Source organism: Hemitrygon akajei, chromosome 4 (genome assembly GCF_048418815.1).
Source record: "Hemitrygon akajei chromosome 4, sHemAka1.3, whole genome shotgun sequence".
Classification (NCBI taxonomy): Eukaryota; Metazoa; Chordata; class Chondrichthyes; order Myliobatiformes; family Dasyatidae; genus Hemitrygon; species Hemitrygon akajei.
Window position 1 is genome coordinate 134,392,556 of NC_133127.1, and position 15,939 is coordinate 134,408,494.

The 15,939-nt window shown below is 40.9% G+C and overlaps 1 pseudogene; it reads right to left on the reverse strand.

Moving 5' to 3' along the window:
* The window catches only part of LOC140726022 (uncharacterized), a 34,524-nt pseudogene extending 20,894 nt beyond the window's left edge, over positions 1-13,630 (reverse strand).
* Between the last annotated feature and the right edge of the window lie 2,309 nt (positions 13,631-15,939).

Sequence of the window (15,939 nt, forward strand, 5' to 3'; positions counted from 1 at the left end):
CCTCCCAGATTTGAACTGAATCTTGCTCATCCCATAAACTGCCCACAATCCAAAATCATTTCCTTCCTCTTTGATCATTCCGACTCCCCCAGTGATACACCTTTAACCACAATCTCTGAGCAATTCCAGGTCTCCATAGCAACATCTTTTCTGAATCTCCTTCTCCTTGACCCTACCGCCAAAATATCCCTGACACTCTTTGACACAAGACAGAAGTTTGCATTAGGTCAAAATTCTGAGGCAGTTTAAGAATTTTAATATCTCTAACATTCAGAAACTATCAAAAGTTATTGTAATTATTATTTATAATTAAAATGTTAACATCATAAAGTATTTATTGAAACACATTATGATCTAACAATAAAATCTTCCCTCACGTTATCTCTGTTTCTCCCTCCATGGATACTGCCAAATACCTTCAGCATTAAAAAAAAAATCTATAATCTTACAAGATCTTACCTTCTAAACTGTAGGAAGGCTATCAAAGCTTGGAAAATTTAAATTATAAATCATAATTAGAAAATAGAAAAGGGAAAGTAAGGTAGTGCAGGTCAGGTCCGGATATTTGGAAGGTACGGCCCAGATCCGGATCAGGATCCGTTCAGCAGTCTTATCACAGTTGGAAAGAAGCTGTTCCCAAATCTGGCTGTACAAATCTTCAAGCTCCTGAACCTTCTCCCGGAGGGAAGAGGGACAAAAAGTGTGTTGGCTGGGTGTGTCGTGTCCTTGATTATCCTGGCAGCACTGCTCCGACAGCGTGCGGTATAAAGTGAGTCCAAGGATGGAAGATTGCTTTGTGTGATGTGCTGGGCTATGTTCATGATCTTCTGCAGCTTCTTCCAGTCTTGAACAGGACAATTTCCATACCAGGTTGTGATGCAACCTAGAAGAATGCTTTCTACAGTGCATCTATAAAAATTAGTGAGGGTTTTAGGGGACAGGCCAAATTTCTTCAGCTTTCTCAGGAAATAAAGGCGCTGGTGGGCTTTCTTGGCAGTGGACTCTGCTTGGTTAGACCAAGTCAGGTCATTTGTGATATTCACCCCGAGGAACTTAAAGCTTTTGACCTGTTCCACCTGCGCACCACCGATGTAGATGGGGTCATGCGGTCTGCTACTCCTTCTGAAGTCAACAACCAATTCCTTCATCTTGTTGATGTTGAGGGATAGGTTATTGTCTTCACACCATGCCACCAGATTCTTAATTTCCTCTCTGTACTCAGACTCATCATTACCCAAGATACGGCCTTCAATTGTGGTGTCATCAGCAAACTTATATATTGAGTTTGATGGAAACTTGGCTACACAATCATGGGTGTACAGTGAGTACAGCAGGGGGCTGAGTACACAGCCTTGTGGGGCACCCGTGCTCAGAGCTTCAGGCCACAATAAAGGGTTTTAGCATGTTTGCTCGAAGAACCCCAGCAAACCTACTCTTTAATACTGGTCAATGTCCATTTGCATGTCTGGTGTGTTTGGTGGATAGTTTTAGTGAAAGTCATTGCAGACAAGACTGCAAACTGCCAAGAGACCACATCTTAAGCTACCTTCCCTTCCTTTCCCTTTGCTCTGTGAACTTTGTCAAGGTCTGAAGCAGGCTTTTGCTAGGGAACAATGCCAGCACTTAATGATAAGACTGCAACCTTCCAATTACCTGCATCAAAATGATCAAGCAAAATATTATTTTACAAATGACGTAGCCTCAAAGCATTCAATAAAGTAATCTCAAATAGTAATTGTAGCTAAAACATAAAAATTCAAAACTACATATGTTGGAAATCCAAAATAAAAATCTAAAATGCTGTAAACCCTCTATTAGGCAGCATTTGTAGAAAAGACCTGAGACCGGAAACATAACTGTTTCACTCTTCAAAGATGCTGTCCCACCTGCTGATGGTTTCAATATTTTCTACATTTAAAGCATTATTTGTGCTAATATAAATATATGATGAAATGCCTGGACAATCGAAGAATGCCTGTAACATTGTAATTTGTATAAATTAGTTTCACTTTGCATCATTTTCATAACTAGTGTGATGTAAATGGTGCTTGAGTGCAGCATGAGAACAAAAAAGAGGAGTGTCTCGTGGGAAGGATAACATATTTTTCAACACTTAAGAATCAGTAATGGCTTTGACATCAAATTTACATTCAGGGTTAAATTTGTCATACAGAACTGCTTCTGACAACATGTTAATCCATGTTAATATGCATTATTAAACAACTTTCACTTCAAAAAATTAAAATGCAAAATAATGGTATCATCCAAAATGAATGTTGCTGGTGACATGAGAGAAAGGGTAATATATTGAGCTGAATTAGTTCTTTCTTTTGAGATGCATTATAACTCTTCCCAAAGCTGCTTTTAGATTCTAAGACAAAAGTAAAAGAATAAAAGGGAAAGTGGTTTTGTTTCAATTTGATCATCTGTCAGTTTTATTATATTAGTAAGTACCTTGGAAACTTTTGAAGCTTTAACTGTCAGCCTTATTCTGTTATTTTAATTGGACAAAATTTTGCAGAAGTGAAGACTGCAGGAACACCACAGGGAAATAAATTCGGAGAGAATAATTTATCATATAACCAAACAAATTTAAATATTCAGTATCTTTATATTTAAGGATCACAATTCTGTGTAATATTTCAAACCAAACTAATCTGAACAAAGATTTCATATTATACTATTTAGGAGTTCTTCTATGATTCAAAGGTTGATATTATGAATATTTTTTCAATTTAATGTCATCATTTTTTTCCAAATCCCTTTTTATCTGTATACAAAATACATAATGAGCCAATGAAGTGGACATCCACAAAGAACATTTTTGATCATGAATTGGTGCCATTACCAGGGTTTGGTATTAGAGAATTCAAATTAATGAAGGTTGAGCTTAAGTGTATTAATTTTACTGGATAATGACCTGGAAACAGATCATTGATACAGAATGTTACCTCCAGCAATCTGGATGTGATGTTATGCATTACCAATGAGAGGGGATATATTGCTTAGTTTTCTCTATTTCGATTATAGGTACACACTCACAGTACTTTGCTAATCATCAATTAAAGACTCCAGCACACTTTGGCTGGAGTGGTTGACCAACATCACAGGAATGACCAGGCTGATTTTTGACTAAGTGACACAAGTCAAGTTTTGATTTTGTTGGATAACATAGCTTTTTTATTTTATGAAGAACTATAACTAATATAAAAGTGCTCTTTTTGCATAATCTTCCAACATAAGACATAGGAACAGAATTAGGCCATTCAGTCCATCGAGTCTGCTCCACCATCCCTTCATGGTTGATCCCGGATCCCATTCAACCCCATACACCTGCCTACTCACAATATCCCTGGATGTTCTGATCAATTAGGAAACTATCAAATTCCGCTTTAAATATACCCATGGACTTGGCCTCCACTACAGTCCATGGCAGAGCATTGCACAGATTCACTACTCTCCAGCTGAAAAAATCCTTCTTACCTCTATTCTAAAAGGTCGCCCCTCAATTTTGAGGTTACGCCCTCTAGTTCTGGATACCTCCACCACAGGAAACATCCTCTCCAAATCCACCATATCCAGTCCTTTCAAAATTGGTTAAGTTTCAATGAGATGCTCCTGCATTCTTCTAAACTCCAATGACTACAGACCCAAAGCTGCCAAATGCTCCTCATATGTTAATCCCTTCATTCCTGGAATCATCCTTGTAAACCTCCTCTGGACTCTCTCCAATGACAACACATCCTTTCTGAGATATGGGACCTAAAGCTATTGACAATACTCCAAGTGTGGCCTGACTAGTGTCTTATAAAGTTTCAGCTTTATCTCCTTATTTTTATATTTTATTCCCCCTGAAATAAATGCCAACATTGCATTTGCTTTCTTTACCACAGACTGAACCTGTAAATTAACCTTCTGGGAGTTTTGTACAAGGACTCCTAGGTCCCTCTGCACTTCTGATGTTTGAACCTTCTCCCCATTTAGGTAATAATCTGCACTACTGTTCCTTTCACCAAACATGCATGATCATACATTTCCCAACACTATATTCCATCACCCACTTTTTTGCCCATTATTCCAGTTTGTCCTGCTGCAATCACCTTGCTTCCTCAGCACTACCTACCCTTCCACCTACCTTGAATCACCCGCAAACTTTGCTTCAAAGCCATCAGTTCCATTATCTAAATCATTGACAAACAATGTGAAATGTTGCTTGGCGGCCGGGGCCGGGATCGAAGCGCTCAGCAGAGTTGGTGCTCAGTATTCGGTGTCGGAGGGCTGGTCGGAGGCTCAAAGTTTTCAGACGGACTCAGAGTTGGCTGTGGTCAGGTGCTTCCAGGGGGCTGCATTGGCAAGCTGCGGCACTGGAGATTCATGGCAGGAAGAGTTTTTCTTCCTTCTACCATCTGCGTGAGATGATGGGCTGTCAGGACTTTGAGACTTTTTACCGTGTCCATGGTCTGCTCTTTATCAGATTACGGTATTGCTTTGCACTGTTGGAACTATATGTTATAATTATGTGATTTTTGTCAGTCTTTTATCAATTGTGGTATTGTCTGCACTGTTGCAACTAAACATTAACTATAACTATGTGGTTTTGTGTAGGTTTTTGGTTTGTTGGGTGGTAGTGCTGGTCTCTTGACTTGGTGTGTCTGGGTAGTCTTGTTTTGTCTGGTGGGTTTGGAGTTCCTTTCCGGGGAACGTGCTAAGATGGTAATGCGATATTGATATGCAGCAGCCTCTCCGGACTCTGGATTGGGGATTACCAAATGTTATGTGGTTTTTCTTGTGTGGTCTGTTTTGTCGTGTACTTTTTTGTGATATCACTCCAGAGAATGTTGTCTCATTTTTTAACTGCATTGCATTTGTGGTTTCTAAATGACAATAAACTGAATCTGAAAAGTAGCAGGCCTAATACTGACCCCTGAGGAACACCACTTGTCACTGGCAGTCAACCAGAAAAGGCCCCATTTATTCCCACTCGCTTCCTCCTGCCTGTCAGCCATTCCTCTATCCATGCCAATATCTTTGTCATATGTAATGCTATAAGACTTTATTTTGTTATGCAGCCTCATGTGCAGCCTCATTTATCAAATGCCTTCTGAAAATCCAAGTAAATGACATCCACTGTCTCTCCTTTGTCCACCCTGCTTCTTACTTCCTCAAAGAATTCACAGAAACCATGCTGACTTTGAGCATTAGTGTCGAAGTACCCCAAAACCTCATCCTTAATAAAAGACTCCAACACTTTCCCAAACACTGAGGCTAGACTAACTGGACTATAATTTCCTTTCTTACGCCTTCCTCCCTTCTTAAAGAGGGGAGTGACATTTGCAATTTTCTAGCCCTCCAAGACCATGCCAGAATCAAGTGTTTCTTGAAAGATCATGACCAATGCATCCATTATCCCTTCAGCAATCTCTCTCAGGACTCTGGAATGTAGTCCATCTAGTCCAGGTGACTTACCCACCTAAAGACCTTTCAGTTTGCCTAACACTTTTCCCTTTGTAATAGCATTGGCACTCACTCCTGCTCCCTGACACTCATGGAATTCTAGCACACTGGCTAGTGTTTTCCACAGGGAAGACTGATGCAAAGTACTCATTAAGTTCATGTGCCATTTCTATTTCCACCATTACTACCTCAACAACATTATTTTTCAGTGGTCCAATATCAACTCTCACCTCCCTTTCACCCTTTATATAACTGAGAAACTGTTGGTATCCTGCTTTATATTGTTAGCTAGTTTGCCCTCATATTTCTTCTTTTCCCTTCTTATAGCTATTTTAGTTGCATTTTTTTGGATTTTAAAATCTTCCCAATCATCCAACTTTCCACTCACTTTTGCTACCTTATATGCCCATTCCTTGGCTTTTATGCAGTCCTTAACTTCCCTCGTCAGCCACAGTTGCTTACCTCTGACATTTGAGAACTTCATCTTCTGTGGGATATATCTATACTGTGTCTTGTGAACTATTCGCAGAAACTTCAGCCACCTCTGCAATACTGTCATCCTCGCTAGTATCCTCCTCCAATCCAGCTGGAAAAGCTCCTCTCTCATGCCTCCATAATTCCCTTTATCCCATTGTGATACTAATACACGTGACTTATGCTTCTCCCTCTCAAATTGCAGTATGAATTCAATCATATTATGATCACCGGCTCCTAAGGGTTCCTTTGTGTTAAGCTTCCTAATAAGATCTTGGTTATTACACAACACCCAATCTAAGAAAGCCTTTCCCCTAGTAGGTTGAAGCACAAACTACTCTAAAAAGCCATCTTGTAGGCATTCAACAAATTCCCTCTCTTGCAATCTGACACCAACATGATTTTCCCAACACCCTTGCATATTGAAGTCTCCATTACAATTTTGACATTACCCTTATTACTTCCCTTTTCTAATTTCCTTTGCAATCTCAACCCCACATCTTGTTTACTATTTCAAGGCACATTTTTGATTCCCATAATGGTTTTTTAACCCTTGCCGTTTCTTAACTCCACCCACATAGCTATCTGTCATTTAACAATTAACTAAAGAGAGTAAAAACTCCACAAAGCCTTATTTATTTGCATAGCCATCAAAGACGATCAAAGTATGTAAGTATGTATCCTCTACCTCATTTCTTGGCGCTCTTGAAGCTCATGTTTTTCATTTCTGACATTCTGTCAAAATATAACTGGATGAATCAGAATGCAGCAGACATTTTGCAGTCTCTTTTCAGACTAACCTCTATTACAATTTCTGAAATGCAATAAAACGATTCATGAGATTTAAATATTAATGAGGCACAGAGAAACAGCTCTAACATTTAAAGAATTTGTGCAATTTTACACTTTTGGAAGGAAGGAAAAAATAAAATAAAATTTTTCTTTCATGATTAAGACATAATCTTATGTGCACTCAAAGGCATGAGCCTCTAGTTAGTGTTATATTTCAAAAAACATCATATACAACACACAATAGAAAATTGTTTGAAAAGGGTGAGGCAGAAATAAAGGCTGCACTTAATGAGGTTTTCTTTCCACTGAGTGGATTTCTATCTGTTGACAGGATAGCTCTTTATTAACCATGTAATAAAGTGTACGCATTAAAAAGCTAATGTGTCAAAGTCATCCTAATCACAGATTTATTCCCATCATTATTCCCTTTTAACTGTAATCTTAAACAAATTTGCTGCTCCAAGTGCAACTGGGCCTCCATTAAATATCTGCCCAATGTGACATTTTGACTGAGCTAAGACTGAATGCTTTTCTCTATTCCCATCCAGCTAATAAATTGGAGAGAATTTCTGCCACAGAACACATGAAACAATTCTATTAATTTGCAAAGATTTAATAGAACCACACATAGGTTAAACCTAAATCAAACAGAAATTTCAAAGCAATGGTTGAACAGCTACAGAATACATAGACCATAGAACAGTACATCACAGGAACAGACTCCTCAGCCCACAATATTGTGCCAAACTAATTAAATTAGTAATCAAATGCCCAACTAAACTAATCCCTTCTGTTTGCATGATGTCTATATCCTTCCATGTCCAGCAGGTTCATATGCCTATCTAAGGACCTCTTTTGTATCTGCCTCTCCCACCACTCCAGGCACCCACCACTCGCTGTGTACAAACTTGCCCTCACTCACCTTAAATGGATGCCTTCTAGTATCAGACATTTCTACACTGGGTAAAAAAGATACCGGCTGTCTACTCTTGCTATGCTTCTCATAAACTTGAAAACTTCAATCAGATCTCCCCTCAGCACCTGCAGCTCCAGAGTAAACATTCCAAGTTTTTCCATCATCTCTGTTTAGTATATGCCCTCCGATACCGTATCTGAGTAAAGCTCTTCAAAGCCTCTACATTTTTCCTATAATAGGGTGATTAGATTTGAATGGAACACTTCAGATGCACCCTAACCAGAGTTTTATAAATCTGCAACATAACTTTCAGAGTCTTTAATTCAATTCATTGATTAATAAAGGCAAGCAATACATATACCTTCTTTACCTCCCTATCGAACGATGAAGCCACTTTCTGGGAGCTATGAACTTGGACCCCAAATTTCCTCTGTACATCAGGATTGTTAAGGGTCTTGTCTATATCTCAGTACAATCCCTTTACATTTGATCTCCCAAAGTGCAACATCTCATATTTGGCCCGATTAAACTGCATCTGACTTTTCTCCACCCACATCTGTGACTGATCTTTTGTACATATTGTGATGAGCATTTGGTCCATAATGACAGACAAGGAAGCTCGTTAACTCAACAACCATTTTATTGTGATAAACACAAACAGACCGGGCACCACGACCCGGAGAGTGAACCCAACCAGTTTCTCCAGACAGGGAGATGACCATCACTCACCCCAGTTACGGTCAGAGTGACCCACCAATACATAAGCAAGTAACCGTATAACCCAAGTTAAAAGGTAACAATAAATGAACTGAAACTTCCCAATATCATCCCACAAATGCATTTTAACACAAGAACAGTAAACGGTACTGGTCATTCGAAATGCAGGGGCAAGTTGTCGACCATGCCCCCACCCAGAATTTCACAATATATTCCACTGTTTCCTTTGACAATCTTATACAGTATGCTCAATGCCACCAGTCTTTATGCCATCTGCAAACCCAACCTTTCACATTTTCATCCAGGTCATTTATCATAAACAGCAGAAGTCCTCAGAACCCTATGCAACACCACTAGTTATGAACCTACAGCCATATTAATCACTACCCTCGTCATCTGTGAGAAAACCAATTCTGAATCTAAACAGTAATTTTACTGTGGATGCTATGCAACTTAATCATTTAGAAGGGCGCACAATGAGGGATCTTGTCAATTGCCTTACTAAAAACATGCAAACAACACTTACAGCTCTATCTTCATCTATCACTTTTGACAGCTTCTTGGAAAATTCAATCAAGTTAGTAAGAAATGATTTGGCTTGTACAAAGCCATGCTGATTGTCCCTAATTAGACTAAGGTTTTTCAGATACTCATAAACCTTATCCCTAAGAATCCTTTCCAAAAGCTTCTCTACCTTGCCATCCTTGTTCTTCCTTCTTTCTGGAACATACCTGTTCAATACGCAACTGTTCTTTCAACATTGTTCGCATGTCAGATGTTGATTTGCCCCAAAACCAGCTGTTCACTATTAACTCTTCCTACTGTATACTTTTGTAATGTGCCCTGCCTCAATTTAATACTCACTGGCAAGGTCCATAATTATCCTATACATAACTATCTTAAAACATAAGGAGTTGTAATCACTGCTTCCTAATAGTTCTTGCAATGATGCATCAATCAAGTGACCAGGCTCATTTCCAGAAAAATATTCCCAGCATGGCCCTTCTTCTATTTACACTATTTTGACTATTTACATACTAATTTAGGAAACCTTCTAGGATGTACATAACAAAGTCTGTCCTTCTAAACCTCTCGCACTAAGAGCTCCCTGTCTATATTGAGGAAATTGAAGTCACCAATGGCAACAACTATGTTGTTTTAATCGCATCACAAACCACAACAAAAGTGATACCTTTGATTTTGGTGTTACAGTTGAGATCTTGCAGCTTATTAGTTGCAGACTGGTTCAGGGGCAGGAGAGGTCTTGTTCTTCTGAATAAGAAATTAATTAACTTGAAATGTTCATGTGTAAGTAAAAAAGATTCTAAAATTTCAGGTTATTAGCAGGAGATTCCTAACATTCTGGCCAGTATTTATCCTCAATATTGTTCTCAGCTGCGCTTGTCACCTAGTCTATTGGTTATGTGCTGAAATATCAGCCCAGGGGTCTACCTGGAAACATCTAGCAGTTAACTTAACATTGAGAGAGTATTGCACTGTTGGAATTATCAAATTTTGGAGAAGACATTAAATCTCTATCCGTTAGGCATTGCCCTCATACTACTTTAAAAAAAAAGTATGGAAAAGTTAACTATTGTTATTTTCTCTATACTTAATCCAAATTCAACATCAAATAATTAACTGACCACTTTCCAACAACTGTTAGTGCAAACATGTTGTGTCCAAATTGATTACTACATTTCCTGCTTTACCACAGTAACTACTTAGATCCCATTGACTGTGAAGCATTTGGGATAACCTAAAGCTGTTAGAGGTGCTTTAAAATATTCTTATACAACTGAACATCAAGCATCTGGTGAAATACTAGTGTCTCAGTTTTGCTACCATAGGATTCTCAGGTACTACTCATAGAAAATAATGCCGTTTTACGGTTCACTAGCCAAAGTTTACCTCTCAAGCAAAATCACCACAGTCATAAACACAAGAAATCCTGCAGATGCTGGAACTCCAAAGCAACACACGCAAAATGCTGGAGGAACTCCTGGTCTTAAAGAAGGGTCTCACCCTGAAACTTCAGCTGTTTATTTATTTCCATAGATGCTGCCTGACCTACTGAGTTCCTCCAGCATTTTGGGAGTATCAGTGCAATCAGTTAAATAGCCCATTAATCCCCTGATATTTCAGAGACCCATGTATGTCTAGTTCATTCTCTCTAATATGCGTAACATTACAATTTACAATCCCACTGAGCACAAATTGATTGCTACATTTCTCATATCACAAGAACAACCTCAGTTCAAAAGCATTCTACTGACTTTGTAATACTTTGGCATTTTAGATTTTTTTAATTAGATTTAATCCTTATCGCTCCTTATGGAGCATAGGGCCTCAACAAAAGTCCTCCACTTCCTGCGATCTCCAGCAGATGTTTTTGCAGTCTCCCAAGTTTGGCCGGTGGCTTTCAGTTCCTCCAAAAGCCTATGCCTCCAGGTTTGCTTTGGGTGACCTCTTCTTCTCTTCCCTTGTGGATTCCATTCGAGTGATTGTCGAATGACATTCGACTGGCTCATCCTCAAGGTGTGGCCGAACCATCTCCACTTCCTCCTCCTTATCTGGAATACGATGGGCTCTTGGTTTGCTCTCTTCCATAGGTCTAGGTTTGACACTCTGTCGTACCACTTGAGGTGGAGGATCTGCCCGAGGCATTTGTTGAGAAAGGTCTGGACCTTGTTGCAGCTGGTGTTAGTGATTCTCCATGTTTCGGATCCATATAGCAGGATGGCTTTCACATTGGAGCTGAATATACGGAGCTTAGTTTTGACAGAGATGGCCATGGATCTCCAAACAGGTCGCAGGGTTGTGAAGGCATGTTGGGTTTTTCTGATCCTTGCTCTGATATCCTCATCTGTACCTCCTGATTTACTGATTTTGCTTCCGAGGTAGGTGAATTTGTCTACATCTTCAACTATTTGTCCTTCGATCTGTAATGACTCCTCTTGTTTGTTATTAATGCGTAGAACTTTGGTCTTCTCCTGACTGATCTTAAGGCCTACTCGCTGTGAGGTCTCTCCCAAGGAATCTACTTTCTTCTGCATATCTTGAAGCCGGTGTGAGAGAAGAGCGAGATCATCTGCAAATGCCAGGTCTTCCAATTTCCCTGTTAACGTCCACTGGATGCCTCTCTCTGAGTCAGCATAGGCTGTTCTTGTAACCCAGTTGAGTACCACAAGAAAAAGTAGAGGCGACAGCAGGCATCCCTGTCTGACTCCAGTAGTGACCAGGAACTCTTCGGACAGTCTCCCATCGTGGATGACCCTGCATGAGAAGCCATCATAAAGCTGCTTGATGATATTCACCATCTCTTACGGTACACCATAGTGTCATAAGATGCTCCACATTGTCTTTCTGTCCAGGCTGTCAAATGCCTTCTCAAAATCAATAAAACACACATATAGTGGAGTTTGCCATTCTATTGTCTGCTCCACAATGTCTCTAAGTGTAGCTATCTAGTCAATGCATGATCTCTCTTTCCTGAACCCTGCCTGCTCATCTCTAAGTCTCTGGTCAATGGCGTCTTTCATCCGCTCCAAGATGACCCTGGTGAGAACTTTGCTAGGAATGGACAACAAGGTGATCCCCCTCCACTTGCCGCACTGTGAAAGATCTCCAGGTTTTGGCAGCTTCACAAGGAAGCCCTTCTTCCAATCTGATGGGATCTCTCCTGTTCTCCATATCAAATTCAGCAGTATATGCAAATGGTCCACCATAACCTCTCCACCCTCTTTCAATGCTTCTGCAGGAATGTTGTCTTCTCCAGCAGCCTTGCCCTTCTTCAGGCTTTTCAGGGCTTTTTGAATTTCTTGCTTGGTGATTTCACCTATATTGATGTTGAGTGGGTCTCCAGGCTCCAGGTCAGGTGGGTTCTGTGGTGGTGGTCTATTTAATACTTCCTGGAAGTGTTCCTTCCATCTCGCCAGCTGATCTTCAACCGAAGTGAGCAGATGGCCTGTCTTGTCTCTAACAGGTCTGTTGAAATTGCTTTTAGGTCCCTCTCAAAAGTTTAGTTGTCATGTAGAGTGCCTTGAGGTCCCCTTTACTGACCGCTGTTTCTGCTTGCTCTGCTATTTCATTGAAGTATGACCTCTTGTCCTTTCTGAGCTGTTTCTACACCTCCTTGGCCATCACGCTGTACCTGTTGGTGGTGATTTGTTTCTGTTGCCAGGTTCTGGCCTGATTCAACTCCTGTTTGAGCTTTTTCCTCTCCTCCACCTTCTGCCATGTCTCGTCCCTGATCCAAGGTTTACTGTTGACTGGTGGTCTTCCCAGTACTTCTTCGCAGGCTCCTACAGTGGCCTGCTTGAAGGTAGTCCAGGCGTGTTCCGCTGTTCTCTCATCTTGTTCCTCTATTTGAAGAGCCCCAAAGCGGTTTTGCAAGGCGATGTGGAAATCTTTCTTGTTCTCTTTCATCTGTAGTTTTCTAACATCAAACTTTATTCGCGTGTTCTGTTGCTTCTTCTTGGCTGACAGCTTCATCTTCAGCTTTGCAACAACCAAATGGAGGTCAGATCCAATATCTGCTCCTCTTTTGGCTCTCACATCTTGCAATGAACTTCTCCAGCACTGGCGGACTATGACGTGATCAACCTGGTTCTCTGTTTGATGGTCAGGCAAGACCCAGGTTATCTTGTGGCAGCGTCGGTGGGGAAAGAGGGTACCTCCAATGGTCAGTTCGTTGAAGGCACAGAAGTCGGTAAGGAGTTCTCCATTTTCATTCATATTCCCCAAACCATTCTGGCCTATCTCTCTCTCCCTAACAGTGTTATCGCTGCCTACTTTGGCATTCAGATCTCCCATGACGATCAACATATCTTGCTTAGGTACCTTTCCAACTACTGCTTGAAGCTGGGTGTAGAAGAGATCTTTTTCTTCTTCCTCAGCGTTGTTAGTTGGGGCGTAGCACAGGGTAATGGATACCTTCTGGAATCTGGACTCGAACCTGGCTGTGATGATATGGTCGAACACTGGTTCCCATTCTATCAAACTTCTGGCTGCTTCTTTGGACAACATCAGGGCCACACCAGCCTCATGCAGGTCTTCCTCTTTTTCTTTGCTGGAATAGAGCAGAGTTTCTCCCGTCTGCAGTTTGGTCTCACCAAAAGTATTCCACTTTGCTTCACACATACCCAGGAGTGTGAGGTGGTATCGGTTCATTTCCTTCACTGCCTGTGCGCACCTACCTGTCTCCCAAAGCGATCTCACATTCCATGTTCCAATCAGGATAGATTTCTTCTGTGAGAGCAGCTTTGGAACCTCCATTATGGTTTTCCTCGGGTGAAGGAGGGTTGTCAGCCCTGCAGCTTCCTGACGGGTTTGGTTGCAGCGCGTCATCAGCCTCCTGAATGGGGCCCTGCTTTTCCCAAGATCTGGGTTAGTGGTTGACAATCTGTTGACGGTTTCTGTAACAATTGCTTGTTTTACGTGAACGGGTTGTTAGCCCATTGGACAACCCCCAACCTGGAGGACCAGGGGTTTTCTGTCGGGGTCACCTTCCCCTAGGCAATGGCATTTTCATGCTAACGATCTCCACCTGCCCGGGTTTGAAATCAGAGTTTACCCTCTCCTAGATAGGCTGCTATCCAAGGTTAACGAGTCCTATCTACCCGGGTTTGGAATTGGAGTTCCTTCTCCTAGGCTATGTTGGTTCATGGCAGCTTCTTCCATATTATCTGGAGCACCCCTCACACGAGGGATCCCCCATCCACCACCCAGGCGTCGCACCTCAACACCGTATAGCCCCAGTGCGAGGACTTTGGCATTTGGAACTGGAGAATGTAATGAAAGCCACAAGAGTCAAAAAAGTTTTTCAATTCAAACATGTTCAATACTAAGGTGATTATAGATTAGAATCCTTGATGATATTCCAGTAGTTATTGAAGTGTTTTGGGGACTTGTAGGGTTTAGTGGCCTCAAAAATTCAGGCTTAAATCCAGCTGGTAGTAGAATTGGTTGGCTTCAAATGCATATAAGCAGTACACATATTTTGATGACATAAATATATTGCATGGCAGTGATTAAAAGGAATAAAATGTTCAACTATGCAAAGTAACAAATATGGTGACTGAAATGTTCTGCTTTTGAGCAGATATGATTATCACATTTACCTATAGATTCTCTTTGGCTACGTCCACACTAGACTGGATAATTTTGAAAATGCCTGTTTCACGTAAAAACGGTAGGCGTCCACACTATGCAGTTTAAAAAATATCTCTGTCCACATTGAAATGGAGATTTCGGCGAATCTCCTCCTACTGCGCATGTGCAGGACACATCTACCGAAAACAAGCGACATGTTTGGTGTTGAATCTCGCTGTGAAAGACAGTCTAGAAAACTTTCAGTTACAGACTAGAAAAACTTAAACGATGGGCAGCTGTTGGCTCTCACGCAGGAGGACTTAAAACTAAAAAAAATACTGAAGCGTATGGAGGCAACCGACGGGGAGTTCACAGACAGCATGACCCGGCTGACGACAAACATTGGAAAACTGACCAACTCTGTTGCATTAATAAAACACCTTGTTAAATGTGTAAAACATGTCTGCATCAGTACTATCTTGTATTTCTATACAACGTTACATTAGGCTGTTATACATCTATTGTCAGAGAAGTACTTGCATAAATAGGTAAACCACCTTCATACGAGCAAGGACAAAAAACAGGGCAAAGTGAGTATACTTATTTATTCAGAAAGTTATGGGTCAAAGTATTTGGTGAGTACATTTCTAACTCTTCTGGCTTCAGTCTTGTTGCCTTCTGTTCTGAAATTGCGTTCAAGAAAACAGTGAAATGGCGCGCTGCCATCTGATAGCGTTTTCAGATTTCTCCGGTTACCCCGTCCACACTGATCTGCCCAAGCGGCATTTTCAAAATTACACAGCCTGGACAGCGTTCCTGAAAAGCTCCAGTTTCGGGGGACGAAAACGCCATTTTAGTGTGGACGGAGGGTAAAAACAAAGAGAAAAAGCTTTGGTTATGGATTTATCCGGTGTAATGTGGACGTAGCCTCAGCAATAATATGAGTGATGTGAGCCTTGGAGTAAGGCAAACAAACTCGGCTATGGTTACTTCCAGCATGCCAGGTATGGCGATCAGACCTGAAGATTTCTTGATTCACAGGATGGATCAATCTGCTGATTCAAAAAAAGCAAAAGGTAGAAGTATGTTTTTCATGATAAACTCCCAGTGGAGGTCCAATGTGGTGAATTTGTCGAACTCGTGTTCCTCTGACTTTGAACATGTAATGATCAAATGCCACCCATTCTATTTACCTAGGGACCTCCCATCTGTGATAGTCACTGGAGTTTGCATACTACCAATGGCCGACTATAATCAAGTGTTTGAGATACCACATGATGCTGTCTGCAAACAAGAAACAAATCATAGTCGGGGACTTCGGGGATTCCAACCAGGCTTGTTTGAAGAAATCCCTGCCCAATTATCATCAGCATATAACCTGTAGCACCAGAGGACCCAACACACTAGACCACAAAGATAAGGAATGCCTACCATTCTATACCCAGACTGTATTTCAGGAAATCTGCTCACTTAGCTGTCCTTCCCAAACCTAC